Below are 12,953 nucleotides of genomic sequence, written 5' to 3'. Positions count from 1 at the left end.
GTTACTGCCTATCTTCAATCTTTGGGTACATAAGTATGGGACATTATAGAAACAGGGTATACTTTTCCATCAGCTACTCCTACAGATTCTGCTGAGAAGAAGAAATATGAAACAAATGCAAAGGCGGTTAATACTCTTCTAGGATGTCTATCTCAATCTGAATTCGTGAAGGTTATGCAATATAAATCCGCAAAAGAAATATGGGACAAGATTGTTTTGAGCTACGAAGGAGATGAACAGGTAAAACGTGCAAAACTTCAAACCTTCAGGATTCAGTATGAGAATCTCAGAATGTATAATGATGAAATTGTGGCTAACTATTTCCTTCGGGTAGATGAGATTGTTAATTGTATGAAAAACTTGGGTGAAGAAATAAAAGAGGCTGTTGTGGTTGAAAAAGTCCTAAGATCATTGTCCCCCAAGTTTGAATCTAAAGTATCTGCAATAGAAGAAAAGGAAAATCTACGAACTCTTACTATGTCTCAGCTACACAGAATTCTAACTGCTTATGAAATGAGAAAAGGAGGTCCATCAGACAGGAGAGAAGCTACTTTTAAGGCTTCAGGCAAAGGAGACTACTATGAATCAAGTCACGTGATAGAAGAAGAAGAAGAATCAAATTTTGTCAGAAATCTTCAACGGGGTACTGGAAGGTTCAGAGGTAAGCTACCTTTTAAATGTTTTGCTTGTGGAAGAGTAGGTCATTATGCTGCCAAATGTCCTCATAAGGATAAGATTGACAAAGGAAAGGAACCTACTAGATGGAACAGGAAACAGAATGCAAATAAGAAAAGCTACTACACTCATGAAGACAGTGATGGTCTATCAAATAGTGATGAAGATGAACGAAGTAATGACTATAAACTTTTAATGGCATTTGAAGATGATGATTACATGGATGCTATAGATGTGGATAGTTTTTATGAAGAGATTTCTAGACTTAAGACATGTATAGAAGAAAAGAATATGATCATTGATACTCTACAATTCCAAATTGATGAAAAAGAAAAATATCTTGAAAAGTTAGAAGGTGAAATTGTTGACCTTAGAAAAGACATTGAGAAAACAAAGGCTATTAATCTTAAGTTTGTCAAAGGATCTGAAACTCTGGATGAGATCATCAATGTACAACGTTCTCCGCTAAACAAGACAGGTCTGGGGTATAATGGAGAAACATCTCAAGAATCCACCTCAAAGAGTTATCTTGATGCAACAAGAAGGAATGAGCAAAAGCACAATGGAGATCACCAGGTAAAGCAGGGACGAATTACATCAAGAACGAACAAAGACTATCAGGTAAACCAGGGGCAACCTGTCTTAAGGATGAACAAAAGCTACAACCAGCCACAGGTAAAATCTTCTCAATTTGCTTCAAGAATGGATGACAATAGAAATTACAATCACTTGGTCGGTAGATTTGATAATCGCAGAAGTTTCTTCAATGGGCAATGTTTCTCTTGCCATAACTTTGGTCACAAAGCAGCTCAATGTGTTGCATATAAAACCATCATGACTAGAGAAGCTCAAAAACAAAGAAGTATGATTGGGATTACAAAAAGGACCTATAACAACTTTTCGGCTCTTGAAAATGAAGTTGAATGTTCTATTTGCAATAACTTTGGTCAGCAGACAAAGGAACAAGCCTCAAGCACCAGAACATGGAGAATAAAGGAACCACAAACAGAAAGATGTGGGATAGCATTTTATGCAGAAGGAAAAGAAAATCTATGGTACATTGACAGTGGATGTTCGAAACATATGACAGGTGATAAAGAAAAACTTGAACCATATTCTGCTTTAGAAAAGGGAAAGAAAGTTTCTTTTGGAAATGATACTCCTGTAGCTATAAAAGGAAAAGGCACTGCTCAGTTAAAAGAAAAGGTCAAAGTTGGAAATGTTTTGTATGTTGATGGATTGAAGCATAATCTTCTAAGTGTCAGCCAGATGTGTGATCAAGGAACCGAGGTGATATTTAGATCAAACGGATGTCGTGTTCGTGATCTTGATACAGGTGAAACAGTGATCAAAGGTAGAAGAACTCCAAATAATCTATACATATTTGAAGAAGGACAACAACAATGCTATTTGAGCAAGGATGATGAACACTGGTTATGGCACCGGAGGTTGGGGCTATTAGTGTCAGTCTTTCCAACCTTCCTCCAGTGATCAAACGGGCTCTTACAAAGTGATTTTGAAGTGTCAAGGTCAAATTTTGTCATTTCAGTGAGTCTTCAAGCAAAATTTGGTCACTAGGCATTAGGTCTAGGGTTTGCTTTCACTCATTCTAAAAGTTGTCCAAATGCCAATCTATGTCATCATTCAGCTGAGTCTATCATCATTCATAGGGTTTTCATTATCATCTCAGTGTCTATTGAGTCATTTTACATCTTGTTCATGCTTCAGTTGCACCTAGGCAAGGTCATTTCCCTCTCCAAGGGTTTTGAAGGAAATTTCTCTTGGAAGGTCAAATCATCGGCAAAACTTGTATCCTGATGTTCATACACTTTCCCCTATCCTTAAAGTACCTTATCAAACACTTCCCATCCCTTAGATCCGCCAAATTCCTCATTTTTACACAAACCCTAGTTTCTAGCTACAACCTGGCAATTTTCTAGGTTTGGCCTGTGTTTTGCCCTTTTGGACCCCTTCCCCTCACTCAATCTCTAAGATTCCACTTTTCCCTGCTTCCTAACATCCCTCCCCACTCCCAAAAATTTCCCCAAGAATTTAGAAGCCCCCTATCCCCTTCATTTCGCTCCATTTCGACAAATTTCCTTGTTTCACACATCGGGACAAGTCGCACTCAAATGATGTTCCAGAGCACTAAAGATGAATTTTGGAAAACTGAGAGAGGTTTTTGTCCATAACATGCCAAAGAAGAAAAACCTCCTTCAATTTTTGCACAGGTGTCATGGTTTTAGAGAAATGTTAAAATTACAATCGCCGGATCCAAGGAGGTTGGCCAAGGCACTAAAACAACGGAAAAGGCCCGATCCACTCCAAATTTTGGCCAAAGCCTCTTTGACTGAGCATGATACTTGATTGGGGACTCCCAGCCCAAATGTCAAGAAATTTGGAGAAAATTTTGTCATTTGTGAATTTTTTGTGCCAATTACAGGTTTTCTCCATTAACGGGTCTCACCCCCCGCGCGACCCTTCATCATGGCAACTCCATTTTGCAAAAACTCAGCATTTCCAGATTTTTTATGAAAAGTTACATATTCTCATCAATGGACTTGAGATTTTATGAAGTTTTGGGCCTCCAGAAAGTCAAAAAACAAGCAAAAAATGACTTTCTGCCACATTTTTGAGTTGCAGAAAGCAGTCTTGGGAGATTGCAATTTTGGAGGGGCAAATGACCACAAAATTCAGAAATTCCAGTTGGGTTGGAAAGTAGACTCACAGACCTTTCCAACAAGCCTACTCTTGCTCAATTTGGCCACCTGGAAGTGCCCCAAATGTGGTCCCAAAGGCGCGTGACCCGTCAGGCAGAGGCGCGCGACCCGTCAGGCAAACTTCTCCAGATTTCAGTGTACAGCTCAGAAAAACGCAGTTTGACCCTGTTTGACTTTTTGGGGTGGATTATTATCCTATTTGATGTAATTAATGTACTTTATTGACACTTTTACACTTATGTACCTCTTCTAGAAGATTCATTCATGAAAAAGGTGAAAATTAAATGAATGAATTGGTTTCCTAGCTTATAGAGGCAAGTTGTTTTGACTGCCTAGTTTGTAGTGCTTAGTTTAGAAGTGGTTGAAACAGCTCCTAGGATAGTGAGCTCGACCCATGGAGGCAGGGAAAGAGGTTAGATGATCTATATTATGTACTTTCTTGCTCATTTTCATGGTTGGACTCTTGAGGGAGAAGCTATCATTGTATTATTTCACTGTATCTCTGCAATTTTTGGCTAAGGAAGACCAGGGTTTTGCAGTCCTCTTTGGGATTCTTGTGGACTCATGTGTTGATGGTGTGTTTCTCAATGTTCTTGTAAGTGTGTTTATGTGAATCATTTCCTTTCTTTTACTTCTGCACATTAAACAAATGAAGTGTTAAAGTAAGAATTCATGCTTGCCATGCTCTGCTTTTAAATTTGTTTAATTTCAATGTTTTCTACTGTCTAAGGGGAATTCAAAGTTATTGTTTGCTCTCCTTGGCTCCTCACCTGTCATTCCTCATCATCCACCTCAATCAAAGGCATCAATACTGTCTCCTACCTCGCCCCAAAGAACCCCCTGCAGAAACTGTGTTCAATCCCCGCACCCAAAATTGCCCTCTCCTCAATTTGCAACCAAAAACCCTAAAAATCCCAAAAAAACATTTTTGATCAGTTTACTAACCTAAAATCAGTGTTAACATATTGGTCATATCATCCATTGAAGATTTTACCGAGATAGACCGGAGAGAGCCTTCTCCTGCCCCGTAGGGCTAGCTACGAGGCTAAATGGTTTGATGTTGCCTTGAGGTTTACCTTTCTCAGCCTGAGGTGAAATTTCAAGCACTAACAGGCTACACCAAGATGCCTCCATTAGACAAGGAAGTACAAAATAATAGTAAGGTTTGAGTGACATATTTTGTAGCATACTTGACTCAACATTAAATAAGGTTATTCATTTTACACCTGCAAAGAAAGTGTGGGAAAAGCTACAAGAAATCCATGAAGAAGATTCCTTATCAAGGAAACTTCCAGGTGATCCCTTGCCTAACAATGTGTCCAAAATTGTCAGATGGAGTTGTTGATTCAAAAGAAGACAGGTTAGAAGAAAATTTCAATCTTAGAACAAAGCTTGATCTTTCTTTGAAAAAGATAGTTAATCTTAAAGATAAGTTGTAGGCATATGATACAAAGATCATGCTGGTATGGTATCTAAACAAGATCTTGAAGTTTAGATCATGTCTCTCAAAGCATATCTTGAAAAATCAAATAAGCGGAATGAAGAACTACTTCAAGCATTTAAAGAACAAGAAAATGGGTTGAAAGAAGAGATTCTCAAATTAAAGCAACAAGTGAGGAAAATGGTTGAAGAAGTTATGAAGTAGTATTTAGAAAAGCAAAAGCAATATTAGGTTGAGGTAAAGATCCTAAAAGGTAAATTAGAAGAAAAGGATAAAGATTTGCAATTTCAAGATAATACTAATATTTTGGATAATATTCTTAGTAGTCAAAGGTCTCTCGCCATCAAATCTGGTCTTGGTTTTCATGAAACTGTTGAAGGAGAATCTAGTTCACAAGTTGAGGAAAGGAATTTAAAGAATAGCAATGCAAAATATGAATTGCTCAAAAGAGAGATAAAAAGTCAACCTAATCAAAAAACAAGGAAAGTGAATCTTCAAAGGAAACCATTTACTCCTAACTATAGAAATACTAATAGATTCTATCATCTTACTAACAATGTTGAATGTTCGCTATGCCATAATTATGGACACGTTGCAACTAATTTCCAAAGCAGACTATTTCAATCATGTAGAAATTTCACCTGTAGAACAAACCGATATATGCAATGTCCTAAAGAATAATACTTGTTCTACTTCTACAAAACATTAAGCGGAAGCATAATTGAAATCACGAGCAACATCAAGTAGAAACATGCATAACTGATCAAGAGAATTAATCACACATAACACAAGATATATCCAAGGGAAAGCACCAACATAAAACCTCAACCATGTATTATCAATCAAGTGGAAATCCTCTTCACAATTCAAAAAGAATTAGCTCTCAAGCTATTCAGTTCTCAATGAACTATGAAGATATGAAGATATGTCTCATGAACCACCCAAGCCCTGTTTATATAGGCTTTCCCTATGGTCCCTACATAGTTTGCTTAGGAAATAATAGCAAAAGCATATGCTATTAATTCCAACATACCAAAAACAACCAATTGTCCAACTATGTATTCCTTGAGAACACTAGTTCCTCAACCATGCAAAAACTACTTACTAGAAATAGTTAAGCATCTGATAGTACACTGTCCCACATATGATCTCAACTGGGTCTCTGACAGAACTGACATGCAACAGTTATCCATGAGTGAATCCTCAGTTATCTAAAATAATAGTTGTCACATGCATGCAAGCATTAATAAACTATATTTTATTATTTTAACAACTTGTTAAAATAAACTAACTATACTTGACTAGTTAGAACTAAGTCAACTGATTCTCTCATTATAGAACTGAACCTTATCTCCTTTAATCAAGGGATAAATTCCTAAATCAACAGAGAAAATAATTTCATGATATCACAAAGACTTCAAGTTTAATTTTTCATAATTAATTAACTCATGGAGATTAATTAATTAATATTTTAAACTGTTGTTAAGACCAAAATTAATTTTACTTCCTATAGATAGACTAGGGACTACTATAAATAGGAAGGGACCCAGAAATGCTATTTTTAGAACTTTCTATTTTTAGCAGTTTCACCTCTCACCCAATGTGGCCAATGACCTCACTAGCCAAACTGTTATTTTTAGACATGCTATTTTTAGCAGGTCTATTTTTAGCACTTTCTAAATTTAGCATTTCTTGTTGCACATTTTTTAACACTCCCTCTCAACAAGAAAGGGATTATCAACAACCCCGATCTTGTCTCTATGGAACTCAAACTTTCCCTTTGACAATTCCTTTGTCAAAATATCTGCATCCTGTTCCTCGGTCAAAATATATTGCAACATCATGATCCTCTTGACCACACAATCCCATAGATGATGATAGCGGATATCTATATGCTTGGACCTGTCATGAAACACTGAATTCTTAGAGAGTTTAATGCAACTCTGATTATCATAATATATCATAGTCGGATCCATCATCTGACCAAACAATCCCACTAAGATCTTCCGCATCCAGATGACCTCACATGCAGCCTAACTTGCTGCCATGTACTCTGCTTCTGCTGAGCTAAGTGCAGCTGATCTCTGTTTCCGACTATACCAAGAAACTGCAACTGACCCAAGGTTGAAGATCCCTCCAGAAGTGCTCTTCCTGTCTGATGGACTACCTGCCCAATCTGCATCTGTGAAGCGTTGGATATTCACTCCCTCTGTCCTCTTGTACCATAATCCGCACAGTGTAGTGCCTCTAAGATATCTCAACACATGCTTTGCCGCCTTCCAAAATAACTTGGTTGGCTGAACCATAGCTTGACTCAGCTAGTTCACTGCAAAGCATAAATTTGGTCGTGTGTTCACTAGATACATGAGTGAACCCACAAGCTGCCAATAAACTCTAGCAACTACTACCTCACCTGAAGTAGCATCCTCCTTCCTCCAATTACCTGCTAGAGGAGTCTCCATGGGCTTGCACATATCCATGTGGAAGCGCCTCAATATCTCATTGGCATAATTGCCTTGAGAAATAAATACTTCCCCATCTCTCTACCACGCCTCCATGCCTAGAAAGTAGTGCATGAGGCCCATGTCCTTCATCTCAAACTCTCTTGCAAGATCCTTCTTGCAAGACTTGATCAACTCAACATCACCTGTCAAAATCAGATCATCGACATAAAGTACAATAATCAATAGCTTACCATCTACAATGATGTGGTAGAGGTTCGCATCTGCTTCACTCTTGGTGAAGCCCAACCCGGTGAAATAGTTGTCGATCCTGGTATACCAAGCACATGGTTCTTGCTTTAGCCCATACAATGCTCGCTTGAGCTGAAACACATGTGACTTATGATCAAAGGTCTTAAATCCTTCGGGTTGCTCAATGTATACCTCTTCCTCAATCTCCCCATTGAGGAAAGTTGTCTTCACATCCATCTGATGGATCTTCCAAACCATCTGTGTTGATAGTGCTAGAATCGATCTGATCAATGAGTACCTTGCAATAGGAGCAAATGTCTCATCATATTCAATCCCCTCAACCTGTGAGAAACCACGGGAAACAAATATTGCCTTATGTTTCTCAATACTGCTATTAGCTGCCCGCTTTACCTTGTAAATCCATTGGAAGGTAACCACTAACTTGTCCCCTAGTATAGGAACAACATCCCATACATTGTTCCTCATGATAGAATCATACTCCTCTACCATTGCATCCATCCAAACTGGCTGCTACACTGCCTCCTCAAAAGAAGAAAGCTCAGTCGCTACACACTCCCCAACCAAGGCCATGTAGCCAATGTATCTATCGGGAGATCTCCTCTGTCTACAATGAGAGGATGGCTACCCCACATTCTCTCTCACATCCTGCATCAATCTGTCAGTTTCCCGAGAGCATTTCCGCCCCTCTCTAGAAGACTCTCAAGTAGTGGTGATCTCCACCACTGGAATCTCTGCATGTAGCTGCTCCGCATCATCAGGAGGCTCCTCCTCCTTAGGAACTAATAGTTCCTCATCATCAGCATGCAACTTGAACTCCCTCTCAAGTGACTCTTGCATGGATCGCTGCTCATTGAACTTTAGATCCCTGTGCACTACTGTCCTCTGACTGGCAGGCAGAAACACTCGATATTTGTGAGGTGTATCCGTATACCCCACAAGTATTCCCAACTCAGCTGTTGGGTCTAGCTTCTTCCGAGCATCTTTGGTCACATGACAGTAAAATGGTGATCCAAAGATACGAAAGTGACTCACATCTGGTGGCTTCCCTGAAAAAGCCTCTATAGGTGTCTTCATCCCCAAAATACAATGAGGACTTCTGTTTTGAAGATACACTGTTGTATTGCATGCCTCAGCCCATAGATGAAGTGGTAGGCTTTGGTCATGCAGCATCGCTTGAGCTTCTCCCACAATAGATATGTTCTTCCTTTCAGCCACCCCATTCTTTTGTGGGATATGACGTGCCATGAGTTCCCATTTAATTCCTTTTGAAGCACAGAAGTCTTTCAATTGCTGGGAAACATACTCTCCACTGTTATCACTCCACAAGACCTTTATCTTCCTCCCTGATTCTTTCTCTACCAAAGCTTTGAACTCACAAAACTTCAAGAAGGTTTGATCCTTCTTTTGCATGATGTAGATCCAACATCTACGAGAAAAATCATCTATAAAAAATAAATAAGTACCTTTGCTTCGCGGTGGAGGCTATAAAGAAGGGCCCAAATACATCTGAATGAACTCGATCTAGAACTGCTCTTGCTCTACCATCCCGGTCATGAAAGGAAGCCTTCGCAGACTTACCCAGAGTACAACCTTTGCATGTGCTTGTCTGCTCCAGTTTTCACTTAGGTAATCTGGTAGAAATTTGCTGCATGATCTTCAAGGCCCCATGATGCAAGTGGCCCAATCTCCTATGCCATAACTCACCAATATCTTGGCCATGCACCACTTCTACCTTGGAACTGAGAGCAGCACAATCTTCTACTTGTAACTTGTAGATATTCTTAATTCGAATCCAAATCTGTTTGGTTTGTCCAGTGCCGATACACCTTAGGAAAACCTTTCCCAAACTAAAGACTACATCATAGCCTTTATCCTCAAGCATATCAATAGACACAAGATTCTTTTTCAGCCCTAGTACATACATAACATTAGAAAGAGTGAGGGGAGAACCATGCTCCCTCTGAAACATAACCATAGCTCTACCCGAGACACACTACTTTCCATCATCGCCCATCTGAATCCGTATCTAGAGATCCTTCTCCTCCAAAGTGCTGAAAAGATTCTTGTCACCTGACATGTGGAAAGAAGCTCCACTATCCAAATACCAAACACATCCCATGATGGATGAAACCATGCATGCAATAAGCGAGAAATCCATCTCAAAATGTGAAGCTAGTGCATCACCTCAGATTCCTTGGAGGAACATTTCTTCTTGGACTTCCTCTTTGGGCAATTATTATCATAATGACCCAACTCATGACAATGAAAGCATCTCACCTTCGACTTGTCAAACTTCTTCCCTCCTTGAGAATACTTGGAATGGGATGCCTTCCCTTTCCCTTTCTTAACTTTAGAAGCTAAAGCCAAGTTCTCTTCATCATCATGTTTTGATGAAGAGGCTCCATCCCTGGTGCTCCGTCTGATCTCCTCCTACATCAAATCGGACCATGGTCATTCCCAACCTGGCAGCTTGTCCCTTCCATTCACTGAGTCCTGGTAGCTATGCTAGCTCTTAGGAAGGCCAAGGAGTGCTAGACTCACCATATCCTCATCAGTTGTAGTGACTCCTATGCTTGCAAGCTCATCTCTGCAGGTGGTGAGCTTGTTCAAGAATGTAGAAATAGAGTCACCCTTCTCACACTTGATCTTTCGAAGCTTGTCCTTCAGTGCCAACTTCCTTTGATCACTGCTATTCTGATATAAATCTTTCAATGTTTTCCACATTGCAAACGGAGACTCCTTCCCATGGAGGCTTGAGACTATGTGATCTCGAACACCCTCCAAGAGAATTCTCCTAGCTCTAGCCACACACTTACCCCATTCCACCAGCTCAGTCTTGTCAGTAGGCTTAGGGACTTCTTGATCAATGAAATCCTTAAGACTATTATCTTCCAAAACTACCTCCATGCGATCCTTCCAAGCTATATAGTTTGAGATACCATCAAGGGCATACTCAAGCCTTAAACCATTGAACGCCATCGATGAAATAGATGTGATAAGAACTTGAGATCTATATCAAGAATAAGAAACTTCAAATTCCTCCTGCTAGTATATTTTTCTTGCTTGATCACCTGTGCTCTAATACCATGTAGAAATTTCACCTGTAGAACAAACCGATATATGCAATGTCCTAAAGAATAATACTTGTTCTACTTCTACAAAACATTAAGCGGAAGCATAATTGAAATCACGAGCAACATCAAGTAGAAACATGCATAACTGATCAAGAGAATTCATCACACATAACACAAGATATATCCAAGGGAAAGCACCAACATAAAACCCCAACCATGTATTATCAATCAAGTGGAAATCCTCTTCACAATACAAAAAGAATTAGCTCTCAAGCTATTCAGTTCTCAATGAACTATGAAGATATGAAGATATGTCTCATGAACCACCCAAGCCCTGTTTATATAGGCTTTCCCTATGGTCCTTACGTAGTTTTCTTAGGAAATAATAGCAAAAGCATATGCTATTAATTCCAACATACCAAAAACAACCAATGGTCCAACTACGTATTCCTTGAGAACACTAGTTCCTCAACCATGCAAAAACTACTTACTAGAAATAGTTAAGCATCTGATAGTACATTGTCCCACATCTGATCTCAACTGTGTCTCTGATAGAACTGACATGCAACAGTTATCCATGAGTGAATCCTCAGTTATCTAAAATAATAGTTGTCACATGCATGCAAGCATTAACAAACTATATTTTATTATTTTAACAACTTGTTAAAATAATCTAACTGGACTTGACTAGTTAGAACTAAGTCAACTGATTCTCTCATTATAGAACTAAACCTTATCTCCTTTAATCAAGGGATAAATTCCTAAATCAAGGGAGAAAATAATTGCATGATCTCACAAAGACTTCAAGTTTAATTTTTCATAATTAATTAACTCATGGAGATTAATTAATTAATATTTTAAATTGTTGTTAAGACCAAAATTAATTTTACTTCCTATAGATAGACTAGGGACTGCTATAAATAGGAAGGGACCCAGAAATGCTATTTTTAGAAATTTCTATTTTTAGCAGTTTCACCTCTCACCCAATGTGGCCAATGACCTCACTCGCCAAACTGTTATTTTTAGACATGTTATTTTTAGAAATTCTATTTTTAGACATGCTATTTTTAGCACATTCTAAATTTAGCATTTCTTGTTGCACACTTTTCAAAAAATCACAAGAAAATAACTGCTTTACAGAAAGATCCTCAGCTCCCAAGTACTCAAGTCTCTTTAAGGGATATTGTTTTTCTTGCAATGAATATGGTCACAAATCTATTGATTTCTTCAGAAGGAATATGAAACAGAAGTATTATGATTTCTCTACTCATATAAGATGTTATGATTGTAACAAGTTTGGGCATGTAGCATAAGAATGCAAGAACAAGTCTATGGATCGCCATATACAACATGGTAAGAAACCAGATAAGAATATTGATGTCAGAAGACCTTAAAAATATGGATCCACCAATATTTATCATAATAAGCAGAAAGAAGAAGAACAAATGAGTTGTGGTCTTGCACTTTTCTCATTTGAAGAATATTATGTATGGTACATAGATAATGGATTCTCACATCACATGAATGGAGATAAGACTAAGATGGAGTTTCTCAAGAAAAACCAATATGGTAATGCTATTATTTGAACTAACTCCATCCAACAAAAGTTCTAGGAAAGGGTAAAGCCATAATTAATAAACATAGAGGAGCACTTGATGCTTTATTAGTTCAAGGACTAAAGCGGAATATTCTAAGGGTAGGTCAAATGGAACATAAGGGAAATATAATTGTGCTTACATCAAATAAGTGCAAGGTTATGGATGAAAAAATTGGAAAAGTCATAGAAAGAGGATATAAAAACCTAGAAAAAATATATGTGCTTGAAGAACATAATTCTTGTCGATATGAGGATTTAGAATCAGAGTAAAAGAATATGGTGCCTATTGAAGTCCATTATTCTTAAAAGAATACTTATAATAGTGATTCCAAAAGTGATTGAGGTACTTGACCTCATAATAACAAAAGTTTATTATCAGGTCCAGAGGATCAGTATCTCAAGAGAAGCAATATATGTTTTGTCTTGATTGTTGAAATATGGAGACAAGAATATTCCAATTTAATTTGTCCTCGAATTAAATTGTGAATTAAAATCGAATTTAGTCTTAACATCTACTTGGAAATAATTAATTAATTTATTTTAAATTAATTAGTTGGAGAAATTCAAGTTAGAATTCTTTCTGAAGTCATGCAAGAGTTATCCCTCAAATTAAAGAGATAAGATTTATTTATATTTGAGTTGTAATTAGTTAACTTAGTTTACTGAGTTAAGTCTAGATAAATTAGTTCCAAACTATTTGAGGAACTAATAGTGAGTTAACGGTCAGTTGAT

This window comes from Pinus tabuliformis, chromosome J, assembly GCF_031772625.1.
Source record: "Pinus tabuliformis cultivar Carrire ecotype Pingquan chromosome J, CPIR1, whole genome shotgun sequence".
Classification (NCBI taxonomy): domain Eukaryota; kingdom Viridiplantae; phylum Streptophyta; class Pinopsida; order Pinales; family Pinaceae; genus Pinus; species Pinus tabuliformis.
This window is presented reverse-complemented; position numbering follows the sequence as displayed.